Source organism: Eutrema salsugineum, unplaced genomic scaffold (genome assembly GCF_000478725.1).
Source record: "Eutrema salsugineum unplaced genomic scaffold, Eutsalg1_0 scaffold_8, whole genome shotgun sequence".
NCBI lineage: Eukaryota > Viridiplantae > Streptophyta > Magnoliopsida > Brassicales > Brassicaceae > Eutrema > Eutrema salsugineum.
In genome coordinates, this window is record NW_006256414.1 from 4,139,421 (window position 1) to 4,154,480 (window position 15,060).

General features: G+C 34.6%; 1 pseudogene; it reads right to left on the reverse strand.

The window, feature by feature from the left end:
* Window positions 1-2,110: 2,110 nt before the first annotated feature.
* On the reverse strand, window positions 2,111-4,671 carry LOC18010165 (annotated as a pseudogene).
* Between the last annotated feature and the right edge of the window lie 10,389 nt (window positions 4,672-15,060).

Genomic DNA, 15,060 nt, shown 5'->3' on the forward strand with positions numbered 1-15,060 from the left:
ATGAGTAGAAAGATCATATTTCTATGATATACTCGTGCACAGCTTGTACAAAGTTTCTTAGGATTTTCTTTTGATTGCCTTTATATGTTAAACAAAAGAAAATCCTAAGAAACCTTTATCAAGGCAATTCTCAAGGCAATCTCTAGTGAAGTTATTGAAGTTAATTGCAGGTAAGTATATCTAATGTTGTCAACGAATTGAAGTCACATGTCGAGCATTTACGACATAGTCATGTCGTTTGTCTCAGTATTCATTCACTTTACCATATAAACCCGTTTTTTCAATCTTTTTTTTGTTCTTGCTAAGTGATAATTTGGGATATATCTTCATATTTGACATCTCATTAAGTATGCACAACTCCGCCAGTCCCAATTGCTTGAAGAACTTATGAGGGCAATTATATGCAACCAAATTAAAGCAAATACAAGCTGTGCACAAATATATCATAAAAATATGATATTTGTACTCATCAGGCAATTCAAAGTTACGACCAGGATGTTTATGAATATATAATCAAGTATTGAGTTTACAACAAGAATTATAACCATATATAAGCAATTTATATAGTCATAAAGAATTATTACCTGATTTTCCATCATATTGTCAAGCTTGTTTTGGAAATGATTCACAAAGCTGTTCTTATCATTTCCTTTAGGAAATAGAGTTAACCACCCCGAAAGCAGAGGAAATCCATAAGGTAGAGATTCAATACATAATGTTTCGCGTAAGCAAGGAAATCGTTCCACTGCAAATATCTACAAGGAAAGAAATAAAAAACAAATGTCAGTAAACATTATTATGTAAATATTGTATATGTAGACATTCCAATTCATACAAAAGAATTATTTTTCCTTTTTGTTTTGATTATTTTAAAACTGAGATTATAGAACTGGGTTATTAATGGATTAATAGAGAGTATTGTTTTTTCTTGCACTACGAATTATGTATGGATATACAAATTTTGAAGAGTGTAGGCATCTAGTTTGAAAAGTCTATTTTAAATAATTCCCTGAAATTAAATAGTCAATCTTTTTTATTTTTATCAACTTTCTTAACATGAAAAACAAGAAAACTACTAATTTATGCTCGAATTATTTCAAATGATGCAAATTAATACATGAGAATTTTAGGTGTTCAATTTTCTATCATGCTCTTCAAAATTTAAATATTCATACTTGTAATATTTTGTTTTAACATTCTGAAACATTGCCATGTTAAAACGGATCATCAAAATGATGTCGTTTTAAAGAAATTTTTTTTTAAAAACATAGACGTTTTGAATTTGAAAAGAAAACATCAATTACATGATTCGAACCTGTAACATCAAGATTAAACACATTGCATTTTACCAACTTAGCATTGACAAGTGTTATATTGTAGAATACGAAATACTATATATGTAGACGTTCCAATTCATACCGAAGGATTATTTTTGCTTTTTGTTTTGATTATTTAAAACTGAAATTATAGAACTGGGTTATTAATGGATTAATAGGGAATATTGTTTTTTTTTTGCACTACGAATTATGTATGGATATACAAATTTTGAAGAGTGTAGGCATTAATATGTTTTGAACACCTATAATTCATACCAATCTGCACCATTTAGAATAGTTTAGACATTAATTGACCGTTTTTCCCATGAAAAACCTCAAAATAGTCACGCAAATAAAACGAGGATGTGTCTTTGAGATATAACTCAAATAAAAAAAAAACTCAATGTTGAAGTTATCCTCAGCATGTCTCGTGATGACGATGAAAATGATAATGATAAAATCAATGCAGGTGCATCGAAAGCGAAGGGAAAAGATTGTTAAGTACATCGAGCCAAAACTAAAACTTGAAAGTTGAAAGTCAAGTTCAAATTTTTTCTTAAAAAAAAAGAAAATTTAAGTTCAAACAGTAACACAACACCACAAAAAGTCAAAACGTTAAGCTTAGAGTAGCTTAGCGATTCCACACAAAAAAAAATTCTTAAAGCATAAACATACCGAGAAAATCCGAAATTGAAAAACACAATAGGCCTGGCCCAACTCCAAAAAAACCCATCAGACAACCCCACCCGACCCGGACACAACCCGTCTTCACCAAAACTAGAAGAAGAAATCCATCAACGATCTCCATACCCAGAGTTCTGATCAACAATGGCAGCAACGACGTCCTTGGACTCCTTCAGAAGCTTGATACTGTTCTTCAGCTTCTCTCTCTTGCTCGCCATCGACGGAGACTCCGCCAGCATTCTCTCAATTCCGCCGCCTCCTCTGGGATCCACCATTTCCGCCACGATCTCCTTCTGAAACTGAAGATTTACCAGATTCTTCACAGAGAATTGAAGATACAGCGCAAGGTTGTCCACAATCCTCCTCAGGACAATCGTCCAATACGATGTGATCCTCATCTTCATGTCGAACGCCTGTTGCAGCAAATGAGCGTGATAATTTCGCAGATGCGAGATCTTCACATCTCCGAATCCAGTTAAAGAGAAGCTCTCAGGTCTATTCTCATCGTACAACACAGCGTTGATGAAGCTCTGCTGTGCACCTGTCTTCTCTGTCCAAGACGTCATGTAATCTGGGTTACATGTGTAATCAGTAAGCTTCTCCATCTCAACGATCTCAATAACTCTGTTCACTGCTTGCTCCTTAGTATTAGAGATTAGATTTCGACCGGCTCGTTTGATAGAGGATTGGATCTGTGGGAAGTTATCTGAGTATTTGGTTAGAACAGATGATAGAACAATCTCAACGTATTCCCATATCTCTGTGATGAACTTGACCGGCTTGGTACTGATTCCATCGACATGTTGTGAAAGGATCGCTAAGAAAGCGGATCTTGGGATAAAATTGGGCAGCCCAACACATTTGCATTCCTCTAGGATCTTGATTTCATCCATCAAGAACTCAGTCACGGCCTGGGGTTGTGCTTGCAGATTATCTGAGAATTGGCTTAGAAATTCGGTAGACGAGCAGTACAATGCATGTTTTGGTCATCTGGGTACTCTGAGAAATCTCCTTGGACAAGAATTCTCAAAAGAGACTCCTTTGCAGAACCCATGATGTCCATCAAAGCCATCAATGCTTCTCCAGCAGAAGCCATAACAATGGGAAGATTATTCAACTCGAGAACACTGTTTTCCATCTTCTCGTTGATCTTCCTTTCGATTTCAGGCAAACACCGGGATATCATCATCCCCTGGATCTGCATTAACTTGTGAGCTAAAACGGGAATGCCCACGATGCCACCATCAATCATGGAAAGCATTGGATGGGTGCTGAAAAGCAACTCTTCTTGCATCCTAGCTTCTTCATATGTCTCCTCTCCTATGCGGTTTCTGACACAGACATAGCCAAGTCCAATGCTCACATCGTCGGCAGTTACTTTCTGCAATAGACCTTCAGGAGCCATGTCTGCTTTTGTGACAACAGCTAGAGTCCGTACACCGGTTTTGTCCACTTGTCTAGACATGCGAATGGACTCACAGGTGGTGAAGTCAACAGTCGCTGACAGCACATTGAGTATGATAGACTCCTGAGGCTCGATGTACTTCATAATCATCCCGGAAATCTGTTCATAAATATCTTCTGGCTGTCCATTCACCGGAACTCGAGTTATCCCGGGAAGATCGACCATGGTAAGATCGGGAACACCAGATTTCTTTACATGGAGGGTCAAGGGAGTGTCTGAGACCCCTTTTCCAGATCCTGCAACATGAATTTTCACAAGGTACTTATCACAATCAAGACTTCCATTGGTTAGTCTAAAGCATATATCACTCTAGAGTTTTATCAGATAGCAAAACTAGTGTAATAGCATGAAAAATATCGATCATTAAAAAGATCCACTAGGTAACACCTCTAGGCATTAGTATTCAGTATATGCACATGTAGTTTCAGGGAGTACTATATAAGTAGCTACAGATCGGTTTGAATGTGAATATTTTAGGCAAAAGGTGTTATTTTCATTTTCAGAATCAATCATTGCAGGTTTTAACAGTTAATAGTATGGAAGGAGAGAAGAAAAACTTACCAGCAATTACATCAGTTGCTGCACAAATAGCTTCAGTAATGCGTTCCTCATCCGTAGGAACAACTTGGTCACCAAACTCAAGCCAGATCTCAGGTTCAGGGTTAGGACTTCGCTGAAGCCTCATCACAAGAGGAACTCTAGTGCAGATTCCTTGTCCCCGAGGCAAACTGATTCCTGCTAAGGACTCAAGAACACTCGACTTCCCTGAGGATTGGTCTCCGACCACGACAATAGTGGGAAGCTGGATCCCTTCTCTCATTACATTGAGGTTCCTCAGCCTGTCCACAGTGTCAAGCAACGGCCTGATCCGATCATTGTAAGAAGACACAATCGGTGCTTCAATAGCGACAACTTTGTCCTCGTGAGAATTGGTTTCGACAATAGCAAGAGCCGAAGAGGTTTTAGAGACAACATGCTTCTTACTACCTCCCATCTTCTTCATGACACGAGACAAGAGGGAGAAGATAGAGATAGAGACAGAGGAGAGGATTTTTGTTTTTTGTAAGCTAGAGAAGAGAGATTTACGGGTAAGTATGAATTTTCCTTGAGATTCTCGAAGATATATATATAGAGATATTATAAGGATTGCGTGTGAGTGGTAGTATATGCAGAAAACAAAACGTTTGAGATGAAAGGATGTAGGTAACGTGCATGTTGGAATTGAAAAAACCTAATTAAGTCCACAATTACACCTATAATACTAGCTCATAGTTGAAGCTTAAAAGCCTCTCTTAAATCCTTCATTGTATGTGTATCAACAAATTATTTTATTGGCTCCCATTGGCGGTAACGTTTGGTATTTTCATATAGCCGTTTGGAATTATAACGAAAGGCCCTCTTAAATCCTTCATCAAATCCATCTTTAGAAAGATTGTTGTTTGAGATCCCTACAAATTACACTTGAAGAAATTTGAAAAAACCTATCGGGAGAGGAGAGAAAGAAGGTGGAGACTCATTGAATCTCTTAACTATGCTTCTTTTTTTCTTCTTCTTCTCAATTTTCGGACTATTTTGTTTTATTTTTCCTTGTAATGACGTTTTAAGCACCCGGATTCTGAAACCCTGAAAATAAACTAATTTTGAGAGAAAGGTTTTCTTTTTCTTCTGCCCATGCGAGAGATAGAGAGAGATATGGCGGTTTCGGAGCAGAGCTCAGACGTGTTTCCATGGCTGAAATCGTTGTTGGTTGCCCCAGAAGTCCGACCTACTTTCCAAGATCTAAATTTCCAAGATCTGGTTGCTTACATTTTCATGATCGAAGAAGAAGAGATCATGGTCTGCAATAATCGATTTCGTTGGCACTTGTCTTCAACTTTTCGGCATGAAGAGAAGAACAAATTGGATTTATCCCCAAATTAGATTTTTATAACATATTATCATTTTTTTTTTTTATTTGTCCCCAAAATAACATGATTTTCAATTACTAGAGCCGTAGAACGTGTAGAGACTAGAGACATCCCAAAATGAAATATTTTAAGAGCATCTCCATCCATGATCCCCTCTTTGGGGTTTCATAGGAATTAATTTAATTTTTTTTATTTCTTTTTGGGTGATGAACCCCAACCCATTTAGTCCCTCCAACCATGAACTCATATATGGGGTTTATATAAATAAAATAATAATATTTTTTTTTAATTTTGTTGTAAATCTAAATAATTTATATTTAATTAAAAATAAAAATAAAAAACATAAAACACAGTTATATAACATAATATGATATTTAAAAATAAAAATTATTAAAATGATTAAGAAAACAACAAAATATAAATACTAAAAATAAAAAAACATTTAATTGGAAGGGTGAGTTGATCCAAATTTTTGCCAAATATTTTTAACCAAATCATCCTTCAAACGTTGATGAACTCGGTTATCACGAACGTCATTTCTATTCCCGATTAAATTAGAGATATTTGTGGGCATATTTGTTGAATACGTCATATCGACTTCTGAAGTTCTGCTTCCTTCTCCTTGTTGAAATTCTGAAAGATTATATTGAGAGTTGACTGGTCTTTCATCTTCCACTATCATATTGTGTAATATGATACATGCTCTCATAATCTTCCCAATTTTTTCTTTATCCCATATAAGAGCTGGATTTTTAACAATGGCGAACCTGGCTTGCAAGACTCCGAACGCTCTTTCGACATCTTTTCGTGTAGATTCTTGGCATGTTGCAAATAAAGTGTCTTTCTCACTTTGGGGACAGGAAATAGATTGGATAAATGTTGCCCATTTGGGATAAATACCGTCGGTTAGGTAATATGCCAGATTATACTGATTTCCATTGACATAGAACCTCACTTTCGGAGCTCGTCCTTGTAATATGTCATCAAACACGGGTGAGCGGTCTAGGACATTAATATCATTTAACGTACCTGGAGGTCCAAAAAAGGCATGCCAAAACCACAAATCGTATGATGCTACAGCTTCTAAGACAATTGTTGGTTTTCCCGCACCCCGTGTGTATTGTCCTTTCCAAGCCGTTGGGCAATTTTTCCACTCCCAATGCATGCAATCAATGCTTCCAATCATCCCGGAAAATCCACGGTCCTCGCCCTTGAGAAGTAGACGTTGAAGATCTTGTCTTGTGGGTCTTCTTAAGTACTCATCCCCGAACAAAGATATTATTCCCTGGGTGAAATGTTCTAAACATGAAATGGCAGTGCTTTCACCGATACGTAGGTACTCGTCAACTGCATCAGCCGCAGTACCGTATGCCAACATCCGAATTGCCGCCGTACATTTTTGTAACCCAGAAAGACTTAGTCTTCCAGCAGCATCTCTCCTTTGTTGAAAAAATTGGACTTCATTGGATAGCCGTTCTACAATATGCATGAACAATGTCTTGTTCATCCTAAAACGGCGACGAAATAAATTGGAAGGATATGTAGGATTTTCGCTGAAGTAATCTTCCCATAATCGGTGGTGACCTTGTTCGCGATGTCTTTCAATGTATGCCTCTTCTTCTTCTTCTTTTTTTGAACGACTTGACGCTCAAGTAAAGAGTAGAACGCGGCGTCATATTTTTCTTCAAAAAGATCATCAAATGCATCATCTAAACTTTCATCATTTTCCTCATTTAAATGATTGTTGGATGAAGATGCCATTGATAAAATGTCAATTTGTTTGAAGGTAAAAAGAAGATGAAATAGATGGGAAAGAAGGAAGACGATGAAGAGATTTAGGAGAGATAGAGTGATATGGTATTTTTGAACTCTTTATATAGGAAAGGAGAATACATTTTTGTGGATACAAAGCCAAGCAATTTTGTCCATACAAACTTTTGACAATAATTTCTCGGTTATGTGGATACAAACCAATATAAAAGAATAGTTGGTGAAAAGTGTATTCCATTATTTGTACAATTTGCCAACATGTGCCAACTTGCGTCAAGTACCAAAACGAGATGGACCCTCCATTCCATTATCCATGATTAGTCACAAGGAAGAGACAAACCACAACCTGGGCAAGACAGAGGCATCAAACAGGTTAAGGAAATCATAAAGACAATCCGATTCAACACTCGAAAATACAACCAAATTAAAGGACTTAGTAATCCGAGTTACAAACCACTACAACCATACAATAAGAACATAAGAATACGAAACATTAAACAAACCAAAACCAAATAAGAAACCGATTTCGAAATCTAAAAAAACAATTCATTGAGCAGTTTCTCCTTAACAACCCTTTCTTTTTCTGTTAGTGAATCGGTTCTTAAAATCAAACTATCTAGCAATTTCCGCTTAGATAGCTTATCTTTCATAGCTAAGTCATGTTGTTTTATTTCCCACATGGTGACCACCTCGGTCACCTCGTCGCCATCATCTTTATCTGCTGCACTCCTTTTACCCTTCGCATTCTTCGCAGCCTTCACACCCGGTGGACGAACAACGGAAGAGTCTTCTCCATAACTCTGATGTTGCGATGTTGCAGAAGCTTGTGAGCAGTCATCACCCTTCTTACGTTTTTTGATCTCAGACTCTTTCACCGCTTAACAAGAAAGAAGGAAAGAAAGCAGTAACCGAGTTCACCAAGGCAATAACAAAACATACATAGATGCATTAACGAGTCTTAACAAAGATTGTCTTCCTAATAACAACAACATCCCACATAAATAAGAAAGGAAATAGCTGCTTAACTCATTACTTAAACTGATTAATGTTACACTAGCTAATCAGCGTTTACTTGAACACCTAACACTTATCATTAAACTCTTGAACAAGCAATGACACCACTAAACACTTACATAAATCGTATGGTATCGATTTCAAGTTAACACTTACAATTCGTTTTATAACAACAACCACACCATTACGCATCACATGTATAGAATCAAATGCATAAATCAATTTATAGAAAAACCCCTAAACTTTTTTCAAATCGATGGAAAAAAAAATTCCCAATTGAAGAAACCCTAATTGCAATCAATCATAGATTTCGTTTTTGTTTTATAACAACAAGCAACCCAATAACCAACGCAGGTATCGAATCAAACGCAGTAAACGATTTCATCAAAAAACCCTAAATTTTTCATATCGACAAACCCTAAACGCAGTCAATCTAAAATTTCGTTTTCGTTTTATAACAACAAGTAACCGAATAACCATCAGCAGGTATCGAATCAAACCAGTAAACGATTTCATCAAAAAACCCTAAAATTTTTCATATCGACAAACTCGAGTTTCTTCCCCAAATACTAAATCCCTAAATTTTAACAACGAAATCGCAATCAAATAGAAGCACGAGAAAGGCTGTACTTACCGTTACTTAGGAAATCGGCGATTATCGGCTGGAATCACCGGTGAGGCGAAGGTTTAGTCGATCGGCGATAATGGCGACGAAAAGGTCGAGAGAGAATTTTTTTTTTCGCGTCGATTTTTTGCAAACCACACACACGATACCCTACAACTTTCTCTTCCCCGATAGCCAATGACAATGCGCCACGTCGCCAGTGAACCCTAGTCATACGGGCTCAAAAATATGACTCCAGTCATACGGGTTCAAAGTATTTGGGCCTGTTTAATTATTTTTAAATCCAAAAAAAAGGTTAGACCCCATTTGTGAACCCCCTAAACCTCCGTTGGAGGTGCCCTAATCTCCGTCACAATATAACGGAAGTTAATGGCGAAGATTATATAGCGGGTTGACTCAAATTTAATAGGTTTGACCTGCATATTTTGCAAGTGAAGGATAACAAAAAAAATCTATTTGAAGGGTTGATTTGCAGAAAATCCAGAAAGGAAACATCAGAAAAACATCAATCGATTACCAATGGCAGCCACGGCACTTGGATTCCTTCAAGAGCTTGATACTGTTCTTCAGCTTTTCTTCCTCGCCATGCAAATTCTTTTATAAATTTATCAAGAAAAAAATTCATAATTTAAAAATAAAAATATTTCAAATATCTTGCTATATTTTTTTAATGAGTCTATGCGTGGACTATGTTATTAATTATTTATTTTTTCACTTTAAGAATGACCTCATCATTGGTACTAATTAACAAGGAACAATTTACAGAATAATCATATAAACCGTTGAACCCGTAACTATATCAAAGATAATTATCATTATCATCATCATCATATTGTCATCAATATTCTTATGACCAAGTTATTGATTTGTCGACTTAGAGGATGAAAATCTAAAGTCGTCGAACTAAAAGTCTCTTGTTTTTTGTCTATCCCTTTTGTTTTCTTTGTTGCCTGGCTTTTTGTCAAATGTCGATATTCTCTACACCGCAGTTCTTTTGTGCGACATGGATCATGGTAATGATGATAGTATCACTGCAGATGCATGGGTATAGAACTTGCATTGAAAGCGAGAGGAAAGGATTGTTGGAGCTCAAGGCGTATGTCAAATTCGAGTATTTGTTGTATGATTGGCTTAATGACATGGTCAACGACTGTTGCCGATGGGAAAGAGTCAAGTGTGACCTTACAAGTCGACGTGTGATCGGCCTCTTCTTGAACTATACACCTGATCCTCCTCCCCTAAATCTTTCTTTACTCCACCCCTTTAGAGAATTACAGATTCTAAACTTAACTAACTTCTGGTGTAAAGAGTGGTTCGATGATATCCATGGTATATCTTTTATTTAAATTAATTTTCTATCATCTTTGTGACCCGAACTTCCATATTCTAAGCTTTATTGATTCTTTTTTATATGGTACGTTATAAAAGCCTCGGGAAATTGAAAAAACTTGAGATCCTGGATTTTAGTTACAATGCAGTCAATAACAGTGTCTTACCCTTTTTGAATGCTGCTTCATCACTAAGAACTCTGATTCTTCATGGAAACTTTATAGAAGGTTCCTTTCCACTGAAAGGTATGTTCATTTTTTTTTTTAGTTTTTTTAACAACTCTTTTAAAAAAAAAAAACGGATTTTAAGTTCTTTACTCTTGGTTGTCGGTCTTATTTTGCAGAACTAAAAGATTTGAGAAACCTAAAACTGCTTGATCTGAGCGAAAACATGTTTAGTGGCCCTATACCAGGTAAGAGTAAAAAAAATTCTTATCTCACATATACATATTTATTTTTGCTTTTGATAATGCCGTACATATCTTTCTCAAAAAAATGCCCCACATATAAAATAAGGATAATTAAAGTGAATAAACAATTTTCAATAGTCTGTTAAGAATATAGCCATCACTTTAATGAAATCAAGCTAGTAACAAAAGGTGCTTATGGTGGACAATTTTACCTTTAATCACACAAAAAAATAGAAATACTATATATTAGTTCTGCTTCTTTGACAGCACATAGATTTACCACATTTTTTTGGTTTTTGTGTTTTCTACATACTATTAACTAGATTCTAACCTGCCCATTGGTGAGCGGATGGGATTTTTGTTAGGTAAAATGAAAAATAAATCATAAGTTATATCCAATTAATGTTTTGTTCAGTGTATATATAGAATTGAATGTTATGGATAGAATAATATGTGGAGTTTAAACATCAATACGTGTGATGTTTATGATATGGAGATATAGATTTTAAGGATATGTTAGCAATCAAGTGGGCAAATTAAAATGCAAATTTGCTAAGTGTATATATAATATAGAAAGCAAAATTGTTGATATTTTACAGATTTTAAACAATAAAAGTCCATCAATTTGTATTACAATAATTTGGTATGATAACTTACATTCTAGTTAAAAACCCATCAATTTGTATCGCAAGATAATATCCTTTCATATAATAAGGTATATATAATAATAATAAAATTAATCTAGTTAATAACTTAATTTTCATATTTCTATCACATGATTCATTATAATTTATTAAATATTTAAGCAGATAGTAATTTAGATATTAAAATAAAATATGTTTATAGAAATTTCTAAACAACCATTGTAAAAAGCCCACAGAAATTAATAAGTTCAAGATATTAGATTCATAACATAAATATAAGTAGGAGGATATATCTCCTTTGAACGAAAATGTGCTATAATGTAATCCGGTTTCATCTACATATCTTAATTTCCTGGTTTGATATTTGACTTCTTGTCGGCCAAAACGAATCTGTTGATATAAATATGAATAGTTAGCAACTATAAATTATGATTTCATTTAAAAATAAAGATAAAACAGCTTACATGTACGCAAACTCTTGAACTTCAGTTATCTCTGGGTTGAAAAGAAATCGAGACTGACCTCCTCCATTTCTGACAATGTGTTCACCTACAAAGAAAAATATAATTGTAGCAGTTGACACCGTTATATACTTTGGTAGAAGTTCAGATACCAAATTAAATAATAATAATACATAGAGTATCTAACCTTTATAGAGATCAAGTCTCCACTCAGTTAACAGAACGAAAATGCGATCAGTCTTTCTCGATATCCATGAATTATCAAAACAAATTGCGCAGTTATCAAAGGCAAAACATTTGATAACAATATCCCTAAATTTAAAAGAAAACATAACACCAATGAATAATATTTTTTTTTTCGACGAAAATATATTTATTAATTTAACATAATAAAGTTAGGATACAAAGTTAGCCAAAATGGCGGATAAATACAATTAGAGTAGAAGACGTTATTGTACGGATTTTTATAAACTAATTTATGAACAGTAGCATTTACGTTTCTCTTGACATGCAACAAGTCCATTAGATGAAATCTATTCTTCCATATCTCTGACTAAGTTCTACATATGTAAAATATGCACCAACACTTGACAATCGCCTTTAATCTGAATATTATTATATCCCCTGCTCCAAGCGTTTTGCATGGCTGATAATAACGCCTTACCCTCTGCCTCAATCTTTGATAATGTAAGACCAAGATTAACTGATCCCAAACTTTTTGCATACCCTATGTAGTCACGAACAATCCATCCTCCAATAGTTCTCCTTAAATTCGGATCATAAGCTGCATCATAATTGCATTGAAGTGTTTCCACACTAGGCCGAATCCATGATGAAACTCGAGAGTCTCTGATAGGGTCCATCAAAGGATGAAGTTCTTTATTGTTTCTATTAGCCGAAATCCATTCTTTTACATCTGCAATTGCAAGATCTAACGCTATATCTATCTGGCTCATACAACCGTGATATTGAAGGCTTTTCATTGTTTCACCAACTCCAAAAGTAGTATGAAACAAAATTGCAATCAGGCTTTTTTCAATAACAAGCCATGTAGTTTGTGAAATGGATTGCGATGTCATATTGATCGAATCAACTATGGGCTTCAGATCTGCCATTGGTTTTGGGAATCGATGTTTTGATCGGATCACAGTCGATCAGATTTAAGAGCAGCCAGAGTATAATTTTCCAAATACTCAGATTCTCATCATATGAATCGGTAGTAAATATGCCTGGATCCCATATTTGAACCGTTACGAAAATGAATGGACATAAAATGTTTTGGAAGAACATTAACAGACTGAAGCCGACACAGAATCGATGCAGAGTTGCCGGATTAGGGTCGGAGAAGCACTCTCTAAGAGAGAGAAAAACACAAAGGCATTGAAGATGAATCACCAAAGAGATCTCTTTGGTAATCAACATCTGGACTTTATTACAAAGAGAAATCCTAATAACCTATAAACAAGAGAAACAAGAGTACAGCCGACGCTAGAGCCGACGTCGGCCGGAGATTGTGATGAAAAAACGGTTTTCTCTTTATCGCGTGAAGAGCCGTCAGCGAGGGAGAAAAAACGGTTTCGCGTTTCTTTTTCTTTCTTTCTTCTTCTCCGTAGAACCGTAGACTTTTTACCAATGAATAATACATATAAAAATGAATTTGCATAACATATAGAAAATACACTTACTGGAGATCTCTTATATAAAATTCAAGAACTTTCTTTGGCTGGATTCTTGAAATAGAGTGAAAGTCATTGTCAATGGATATTTCACCAACAAAATCGATCACACCAACCAAGTCTATTTTTTTTTAAAAAAGAATAGAAGTTAAAATAACATTATGACTCCCTAACATATAATGGACTAATTATTATTACGAACAAATAAACTAAATAAATCAATAATGAAAATAAAATATTACCAATAGGATGATCCACTTTCCTCTTCACAATACCTCCGAATTTGATTCAATTCAAGAAATACCAATTAGATACTGGCTCATCGCGTATAAAGTCAAGCGTAGTATCTCGAGTAAGAAGGATTTTGTAAGGATGTTTAGTTGGGCGTTCTTTCCAATTGTTCCAGTCTGAAGATCTGACAATAAAATTGCGAATTTCGAACTATTTTCCTTCGTGACATTCATTCTTGAAATATTCATGGATCCAGTTATGAGCAGACGCATGAATTTTACAGCCCTAGAATGATTACAGATTATAATATACAAAAACTATTAGAGCAAAACCTTTTACTTGCATGCACCAAAAATTCATCTAGCATAAAAGATCAACTTATTCACCTCTTCGTCGGCAAATATGAATTCGACACGATCCCGACCACGGCTGTCTTTCTCAATCCATTTTTTGTAAATAACGACATTATCACCAGATTTTCTTCCCATGGGTTAAGCTTACTAACTAAGTCATGGTAAGACATAATTCGAGAAGTTCGTGTTTTGAAATTTTGTTTGTTCTGTTAAGCAATAGTGATCTGAAATAGAATACAAATAAAGTGAAACCGTCGTCAAAAACGAAAAGGATAACTTCTTCTAATTGGCAGAGGTTTGGTTTTCTTGTTAAACAACAAAAATAATGATTACACCTATCGTAGCAACTAATGACGTTTATATACATTGAATGCAACATACTTTTCTATATTGTATTAATTTATGACAAATGTTTTTTTAGATTCATATTCCAAAATATATACATAAATATGTGTTTTCCTATGTTAGGACTGAAAGTAGTTTACATGATATAAAATTTATATTTCATACTGGAGCGAAAATTCATTTTCACATTTAATACATTAGAGTTGATAGTATAATTATTGGTTATACATTTTAGATATCGAATAAAAATCACTCGGATGACTGAAATAAAATAAGACTTAGTTCGTTATCATATGTGAGGAGTGAAAAAGTAGTTTATGATTACTGTTTTTAGTTTCTATCTTATATAATAACCGTTTCACACCTAACAATATAAAATTATATTAAATGGCGACGATTCATTTATTATATTGGTTATCCTAAATTGAAATATAAAATGCATTGATCTTTAGTGTAATGATTACCATGCAGAAAAATAAAATGTAGTATCTCACATATGTAGCATCAGTGACATAATGTATCTTACTATAAGTTTTTTAGTAATTAATAAATAAAAAGAACAGACGAAGTTGTTATAGTTAAACAACAACAAAAATAATTAACATATACATTATATATTTCTATATTATCAAAGAATATCAAATATATATATAAAAAATTAATGCATATGTATACTTCGAATTACTGGTTATTATCGTCATCATATAATAAATCATATTTATTCAATTTATTATATGGTTTCATTAGTATTGCAACCCCAATCGATTACCAAGACAAATCATTACTATTGAGAAGTTAAAAAACTAACGTTATGACTGTTTATTTCATAGC